Source organism: Lissotriton helveticus, chromosome 1_2 (assembly GCF_964261635.1).
Source record: "Lissotriton helveticus chromosome 1_2, aLisHel1.1, whole genome shotgun sequence".
In the NCBI taxonomy this organism is placed as follows: Eukaryota; Metazoa; Chordata; class Amphibia; order Caudata; family Salamandridae; genus Lissotriton; species Lissotriton helveticus.
Genome location: NC_136058.1, coordinates 339,699,535 through 339,707,034, shown reverse-complemented (window position 1 = coordinate 339,707,034; position 7,500 = coordinate 339,699,535). Strand labels below are relative to the sequence as shown.

At 45.4% G+C, this 7,500-nt stretch overlaps 12 non-coding genes across 12 annotated transcripts; 10 read left to right on the top strand and 2 right to left on the bottom strand.

Annotated features, from left to right (window-relative positions):
- Window positions 1–434: 434 nt before the first annotated feature.
- TRNAA-UGC (transfer RNA alanine (anticodon UGC)) lies at window positions 435–506 on the top strand. The gene has a single exon. It is a non-coding gene; the product is annotated as a tRNA-Ala (tRNA).
- Window positions 507–1,262: 756 nt separating this feature from the next.
- Window positions 1,263–1,348, top strand: TRNAY-GUA (transfer RNA tyrosine (anticodon GUA)). Its single transcript is given in 2 exon segments — window positions 1,263–1,299; window positions 1,313–1,348. It is a non-coding gene; the product is annotated as a tRNA-Tyr (tRNA).
- Window positions 1,349–1,961: 613 nt separating this feature from the next.
- Window positions 1,962–2,033, top strand: TRNAA-CGC (transfer RNA alanine (anticodon CGC)). Its single transcript has one exon. It is a non-coding gene; the product is annotated as a tRNA-Ala (tRNA).
- A 195-nt stretch (window positions 2,034–2,228) lies between these two features.
- TRNAM-CAU (transfer RNA methionine (anticodon CAU)) lies at window positions 2,229–2,301 on the bottom strand. The gene has a single exon. It is a non-coding gene; the product is annotated as a tRNA-Met (tRNA).
- A 164-nt stretch (window positions 2,302–2,465) lies between these two features.
- On the top strand, window positions 2,466–2,537 carry TRNAA-UGC (transfer RNA alanine (anticodon UGC)). Its single transcript has one exon. It is a non-coding gene; the product is annotated as a tRNA-Ala (tRNA).
- Window positions 2,538–3,293: 756 nt separating this feature from the next.
- Window positions 3,294–3,379, top strand: TRNAY-GUA (transfer RNA tyrosine (anticodon GUA)). Its single transcript is given in 2 exon segments — window positions 3,294–3,330; window positions 3,344–3,379. It is a non-coding gene; the product is annotated as a tRNA-Tyr (tRNA).
- Window positions 3,380–3,992: 613 nt separating this feature from the next.
- TRNAA-UGC (transfer RNA alanine (anticodon UGC)) lies at window positions 3,993–4,064 on the top strand. Its single transcript has one exon. It is a non-coding gene; the product is annotated as a tRNA-Ala (tRNA).
- A 756-nt stretch (window positions 4,065–4,820) lies between these two features.
- Window positions 4,821–4,906, top strand: TRNAY-GUA (transfer RNA tyrosine (anticodon GUA)). The gene is given in 2 exon segments: window positions 4,821–4,857; window positions 4,871–4,906. It is a non-coding gene; the product is annotated as a tRNA-Tyr (tRNA).
- Window positions 4,907–5,519: 613 nt separating this feature from the next.
- TRNAA-CGC (transfer RNA alanine (anticodon CGC)) lies at window positions 5,520–5,591 on the top strand. The gene has a single exon. It is a non-coding gene; the product is annotated as a tRNA-Ala (tRNA).
- Window positions 5,592–5,786: 195 nt separating this feature from the next.
- TRNAM-CAU (transfer RNA methionine (anticodon CAU)) lies at window positions 5,787–5,859 on the bottom strand. The gene has a single exon. It is a non-coding gene; the product is annotated as a tRNA-Met (tRNA).
- Window positions 5,860–6,023: 164 nt separating this feature from the next.
- Window positions 6,024–6,095, top strand: TRNAA-UGC (transfer RNA alanine (anticodon UGC)). The gene has a single exon. It is a non-coding gene; the product is annotated as a tRNA-Ala (tRNA).
- Window positions 6,096–6,851: 756 nt separating this feature from the next.
- TRNAY-GUA (transfer RNA tyrosine (anticodon GUA)) lies at window positions 6,852–6,937 on the top strand. Its single transcript is given in 2 exon segments — window positions 6,852–6,888; window positions 6,902–6,937. It is a non-coding gene; the product is annotated as a tRNA-Tyr (tRNA).
- Window positions 6,938–7,500: the final 563 nt, after the last annotated feature.

Sequence of the window (7,500 nt, the reverse complement as noted above, 5' to 3'; positions counted from 1 at the left end):
GATCAAAACTGCTACCAAAGCATTGCATTAGTACATGTATGCCCTTGGCAGACTTCCAATTGCATTGCACCACGGTAGCTGCTTGGCAGCCAATCACACTGTGACTTGCCTTCAATTTGAGTGTCCACCGATGGGCAAGAGGGCATAGCCAATGGAATCATCCCCCGAAAGGCTGAGCAAGCTGGAAAGTAGACCAACAGTTTACACATTTGGGGAAATCCTGAGAAGTTTTGCATTCCAAACTGAGCAAATAAAAGCCCTGCCGGAGAATCGAACCCTGATTGCACTAAGTATATGCTCCATGAAGACAGCCCTCACGTAAGGCGTGGGCAATTTCATGCCTGACACTTTACATTCTAGTCTCAAATCGAGACTTTGCAGTCCGTGGGCTCCAGAGTCTCCTTGCATCCAGCAAAACTTTAGAGGGCAGTGGAGGGGATGTAGCTCAGTGGTAGAGCGCATGCTTTGCATGTATGAGGCCCCGGGTTCAATCCCCGGCATCTCCAGACTTTTGCCATGCTTATCTTGGATTTTGGCAGAAAACTAGGCTGGCTGTCAGTATTAAGGAAGAGATATGCCATGCAACTGGGATACGAACCCCACTTAAACTGTGAGACGTGTGCCTTGGAAAACCCCATGAAATGGGGCAATCTCATTTTTGATGCTTATAGAACCAAAGAATCTTACTGGTTTAAGCCATCAAAGTGATGATTAATCTTGGCAATCTTAATACATTTAGGATAGAAATCTGTGGCAGCCATCTTGGTCATTGGTAAGGGTTCTTCCTCTAAACCAGAGACTCTCTACAGTAGCTTCAAGAAAAACTGAATATGTTGCCTTTACTCTACTGCTTTTTCCATTCTCTTTCCTTTCAAAAATGAACCCAAAATGCATGTTCTTGAAGCTGGGTGCGTGGTAATGACTCCCATAACTTTCTGTCATTTTTCTCACGGTTAAAGGCTTCCATCCATTTGCCACCAATGCTTCCTAAGGTCTTTGTATCAAAGTTCCTTTCCTTTCTGTAAAATTCATCATTGCGGCGCCCCTGCTTTTCACCAAGCCAAGACGGAACATCCACTTTGGTGTGAAATCCTCCTTTGAGGTGATAAGACGTAACTCACAGTGTGCTCTCAGAAGTGGTAGCTTTGAGAGGGAGCCGCGATTAATATTGATGATTTTCATCTGTCTGCTCCTGGTCCCCACCCCCCACAACCTTTCTTGAGCGAGAGGTAATTTCAGTGCTATGAGCTTCTGCTACCCCTCCTTCGATAGCTCAGTTGGTAGAGCGGAGGACTGTAGCATTAATTCGGGCATCCTTAGGTCGCTGGTTCAAATCCGGCTCGAAGGATTTTGTGGTTTCATTTCCATGTCTTTTGCTGTTAATCAACAATACCTTCCGTTGATTATGAAAAAGTCCCCGAGCTTCGATAAATACTGGAAAAGAAGCGTACTCTATCTGCTTTCAAAGGGAATTGATGACATAGTCATCGCTAGGGGAGGCGTGAAGAACAGTAATGGAAACCTGCTGATCAAAACTGCTACCAAAGCATTGCATTAGTACATGTATGCCCTTGGCAGACTTCCAATTGCATTGCACCACGGTAGCTGCTTGGCAGCCAATCACACTGTGACTTGCCTTCAATTTGAGTGTCCACCGATGGGCAAGAGGGCATAGCCAATGGAATCATCCCCCGAAAGGCTGAGCAAGCTGGAAAGTAGACCAACAGTTTACACATTTGGGGAAATCCTGAGAAGTTTTGCATTCCAAACTGAGCAAATAAAAGCCCTGCCGGAGAATCGAACCCTGATTGCACTAAGTATATGCTCCATGAAGACAGCCCTCACGTAAGGCGTGGGCAATTTCATGCCTGACACTTTACATTCTAGTCTCAAATCGAGACTTTGCAGTCCGTGGGCTCCAGAGTCTCCTTGCATCCAGCAAAACTTTAGAGGGCAGTGGAGGGGATGTAGCTCAGTGGTAGAGCGCATGCTTCGCTTGTATGAGGCCCCGGGTTCAATCCCCGGCATCTCCAGGAGTCGCTGTTCTGTATCTTGGCTTTTTCCAGAAGGCTAGCCTGCCACCTTGTGGAAAGTTGAGGTTTCTCAGGCAGTTGGGGGGTCAGAACCCCACTTAAATAGGTTGCATTGAAAAATATTGTTTGAAATAGGCATAGTTTCCACTTTTCAAGAAAATCTGAGAATTTTGCTTGCCAAAAGGAGGAAATAAATGCCCTCTCTGAGGATCGAACTCAGGACCTTCAGATTATGAGACTGACGCGCTGCCTACTGCGCTAAGAAGGCTGCACACAAGCATCTCTAAACAAGACTATAGACCAGGAAGATAATCCAGGTGCGAGGCTTAAGGATTTTCCTGACTGAGACTTTATGCTGCAGTGTCAAGTGGGTTGACTTGGCAGACACTTACATTCAGGGTTTCCATGCATACAGTAAAACTTGGCATACAAGGGGATGTAGCTCAGTGGTAGAGCGCATGCTTTGCATGTATGAGGCCCCGGGTTCAATCCCCGGCATCTCCAGACTTTTGCCATGCTTATCTTGGATTTTGGCAGAAAACTAGGCTGGCTGTCAGTATTAAGGAAGAGATATGCCATGCAACTGGGATACGAACCCCACTTAAACTGTGAGACGTGTGCCTTGGAAAACCCCATGAAATGGGGCTATCTCATTTTTGATGCTTATAGAACCAAAGAATCTTACTTGTTTAAGCCATCAAAGTGATGATTAATCTTGGCAATCTTAATACATTTAGGATAGAAATCTGTGGCAGCCATCTTGGTCATTGGTAAGGGTTCTTCCTCTAAACCAGAGACTCTCTACAGTAGCTTCAAGAAAAACTGAATATGTTGCCTTTACTCTACTGATTTTTCCATTCTCTTTCCTTTCAAAAATGAACCCAAAATGCATGTTCTTGAAGCTGGGTGCGTGGTAATGACTCCCATAACTTTCTGTCATTTTTCTCACGGTTAAAGGCTTCCATCCATTTGCCACCAATGCTTCCTAAGGTCTTTGTATCAAAGTTCCTTTCCTTTCTGTAAAATTCATCATTGCGGCGCCCCTGCTTTTCACCAAGCCAAGACGGAACATCCACTTTGGTGTGAAATCCTCCTTTGAGGTGATAAGACGTAACTCACAGTGTGCTCTCAGAAGTGGTAGCTTTGAGAGGGAGCCGCGATTAATATTGATGATTTTCATCTGTCTGCTCCTGGTCCCCACCCCCCACAACCTTTCTTGAGCGAGAGGTAATTTCAGTGCTATGAGCTTCTGCTACCCCTCCTTCGATAGCTCAGTTGGTAGAGCGGAGGACTGTAGCATTAATTCGGGCATCCTTAGGTCGCTGGTTCAAATCCGGCTCAAAGGATTTTGTGGTTTCATTTCCATGTCTTTTGCTGTTAATCAACAATACCTTCCGTTGATTATGAAAAAGTCCCCGAGCTTCGATAAATACTGGAAAAGAAGCGTACTCTATCTGCTTTCAAAGGGAATTGATGACATAGTCATCGCTAGGGGAGGCGTGAAGAACAGTAAAGGAAACCTGCTGATCAAAACTGCTACCAAAGCATTGCATTAGTACATGTATGCCCTTGGCAGACTTCCAATTGCATTGCACCACGGTAGCTGCTTGGCAGCCAATCACACTGTGACTTGCCTTCAATTTGAGTGTCCACCGATGGGCAAGAGGGCATAGCCAATGGAATCATCCCCCGAAAGGCTGAGCAAGCTGGAAAGTAGACCAACAGTTTACACATTTGGGGAAATCCTGAGAAGTTTTGCATTCCAAACTGAGCAAATAAAAGCCCTGCCGGAGAATCGAACCCTGATTGCACTAAGTATATGCTCCATGAAGACAGCCCTCACGTAAGGCGTGGGCAATTTCATGCCTGACACTTTACATTCTAGTCTCAAATCGAGACTTTGCAGTCCGTGGGCTCCAGAGTCTCCTTGCATCCAGCAAAACTTTAGAGGGCAGTGGAGGGGATGTAGCTCAGTGGTAGAGCGCATGCTTTGCATGTATGAGGCCCCGGGTTCAATCCCCGGCATCTCCAGACTTTTGCCATGCTTATCTTGGATTTTGGCAGAAAACTAGGCTGGCTGTCAGTATTAAGGAAGAGATATGCCATGCAACTGGGATACGAACCCCACTTAAACTGTGAGACGTGTGCCTTGGAAAACCCCATGAAATGGGGCAATCTCATTTTTGATGCTTATAGAACCAAAGAATCTTACTGGTTTAAGCCATCAAAGTGATGATTAATCTTGGCAATCTTAATACATTTAGGATAGAAATCTGTGGCAGCCATCTTGGTCATTGGTAAGGGTTCTTCCTCTAAACCAGAGACTCTCTACAGTAGCTTCAAGAAAAACTGAATATGTTGCCTTTACTCTACTGATTTTTCCATTCTCTTTCCTTTCAAAAATGAACCCAAAATGCATGTTCTTGAAGCTGGGTGCGTGGTAATGACTCCCATAACTTTCTGTCATTTTTCTCACGGTTAAAGGCTTCCATCCATTTGCCACCAATGCTTCCTAAGGTCTTTGTATCAAAGTTCCTTTCCTTTCTGTAAAATTCATCATTGCGGCGCCCCTGCTTTTCACCAAGCCAAGACGGAACATCCACTTTGGTGTGAAATCCTCCTTTGAGGTGATAAGACGTAACTCACAATGTGCTCTCAGAAGTGGTAGCTTTGAGAGGGAGCCGCGATTAATATTGATGATTTTCATCTGTCTGCTCCTGGTCCCCACCCCCCACAACCTTTCTTGAGCGAGAGGTAATTTCAGTGCTATGAGCTTCTGCTACCCCTCCTTCGATAGCTCAGTTGGTAGAGCGGAGGACTGTAGCATTAATTCGGGCATCCTTAGGTCGCTGATTCAAATCCGGCTCGAAGGATTTTGTGGTTTCATTTCCATGTCTTTTGCTGTTAATCAACAATACCTTCCGTTGATTATGAAAAAGTCCCCGAGCTTCGATAAATACTGGAAAAGAAGCGTACTCTATCTGCTTTCAAAGGGAATTGATGACATAGTCATCGCTAGGGGAGGCGTGAAGAACAGTAAAGGAAACCTGCTGATCAAAACTGCTACCAAAGCATTGCATTAGTACATGTATGCCCTTGGCAGACTTCCAATTGCATTGCACCACGGTAGCTGCTTGGCAGCCAATCACACTGTGACTTGCCTTCAATTTGAGTGTCCACCGATGGGCAAGAGGGCATAGCCAATGGAATCATCCCCCGAAAGGCTGAGCAAGCTGGAAAGTAGACCAACAGTTTACACATTTGGGGAAATCCTGAGAAGTTTTGCATTCCAAACTGAGCAAATAAAAGCCCTGCCGGAGAATCGAACCCTGATTGCACTAAGTATATGCTCCATGAAGACAGCCCTCACGTAAGGCGTGGGCAATTTCATGCCTGACACTTTACATTCTAGTCTCAAATCGAGACTTTGCAGTCCGTGGGCTCCAGAGTCTCCTTGCATCCAGCAAAACTTTAGAGGGCAGTGGAGGGGATGTAGCTCAGTGGTAGAGCGCATGCTTCGCATGTATGAGGCCCTGGGTTCAATCCCCGGCATCTCCAGGAGTCGCTGTTCTGTATCTTGGCTTTTTCCAGAAGGCTAGCCTGCCACCTTGTGGAAAGTTGAGGTTTCTCAGGCAGTTGGGGGGTCAGAACCCCACTTAAATAGGTTGCATTGAAAAATATTGTTTGAAATAGGCATAGTTTCCACTTTTCAAGAAAATCTGAGAATTTTGCTTGCCAAAAGGAGGAAATAAATGCCCTCTCTGAGGATCGAACTCAGGACCTTCAGATTATGAGACTGACGCGCTGCCTACTGCGCTAAGAAGGCTGCACACAAGCATCTCTAAACAAGACTATAGACCAGGAAGATAATCCAGGTGCGAGGCTTAAGGATTTTCCTGACTGAGACTTTATGCTGCAGTGTCAAGTGGGTTGACTTGGCAGACACTTACATTCAGGGTTTCCATGCATACAGTAAAACTTGGCATACAAGGGGATGTAGCTCAGTGGTAGAGCGCATGCTTTGCATGTATGAGGCCCCAGGTTCAATCCCCGGCATCTCCAGACTTTTGCCATGCTTATCTTGGATTTTGGCAGAAAACTAGGCTGGCTGTCAGTATTAAGGAAGAGATATGTCATGCAACTGGGATACGAACCCCACTTAAACTGTGAGACGTGTGCCTTGGAAAACCCCATGAAATGGGGCTATCTCATTTTTGATGCTTATAGAACCAAAGAATCTTACTTGTTTAAGCCATCAAAGTGATGATTAATCTTGGCAATCTTAATACATTTAGGATAGAAATCTGTGGCAGCCATCTTGGTCATTGGTAAGGGTTCTTCCTCTAAACCAGAGACTCTCTACAGTAGCTTCAAGAAAAACTGAATATGTTGCCTTTACTCTACTGATTTTTCCATTCTCTTTCCTTTCAAAAATGAACCCAAAATGCATGTTCTTGAAGCTGGGTGCGTGGTAATGACTCCCATAACTTTCTGTCATTTTTCTCACGGTTAAAGGCTTCCATCCATTTGCCACCAATGCTTCCTAAGGTCTTTGTATCAAAGTTCCTTTCCTTTCTGTAAAATTCATCATTGCGGCGCCCCTGCTTTTCACCAAGCCAAGACGGAACATCCACTTTGGTGTGAAATCCTCCTTTGAGGTGATAAGACGTAACTCACAGTGTGCTCTCAGAAGTGGTAGCTTTGAGAGGGAGCCGCGATTAATATTGATGATTTTCATCTGTCTGCTCCTGGTCCCCACCCCCCACAACCTTTCTTGAGCGAGAGGTAATTTCAGTGCTATGAGCTTCTGCTACCCCTCCTTCGATAGCTCAGTTGGTAGAGCGGAGGACTGTAGCATTAATTCGGGCATCCTTAGGTCGCTGGTTCAAATCCGGCTCGAAGGATTTTGTGGTTTCATTTCCATGTCTTTTGCTGTTAATCAACAATACCTTCCGTTGATTATGAAAAAGTCCCCGAGCTTCGATAAATACTGGAAAAGAAGCGTACTCTATCTGCTTTCAAAGGGAATTGATGACATAGTCATCGCTAGGGGAGGCGTGAAGAACAGTAAAGGAAACCTGCTGATCAAAACTGCTACCAAAGCATTGCATTAGTACATGTATGCCCTTGGCAGACTTCCAATTGCATTGCACCACGGTAGCTGCTTGGCAGCCAATCACACTGTGACTTGCCTTCAATTTGAGTGTCCACCGATGGGCAAGAGGGCATAGCCAATGGAATCATCCCCCGAAAGGCTGAGCAAGCTGGAAAGTAGACCAACAGTTTACACATTTGGGGAAATCCTGAGAAGTTTTGCATTCCAAACTGAGCAAATAAAAGCCCTGCCGGAGAATCGAACCCTGATTGCACTAAGTATATGCTCCATGAAGACAGCCCTCACGTAAGGCGTGGGCAATTTCATGCCTGACACTTTACATTCTAGTCTCAAATCGAGACTTTGCAGTCC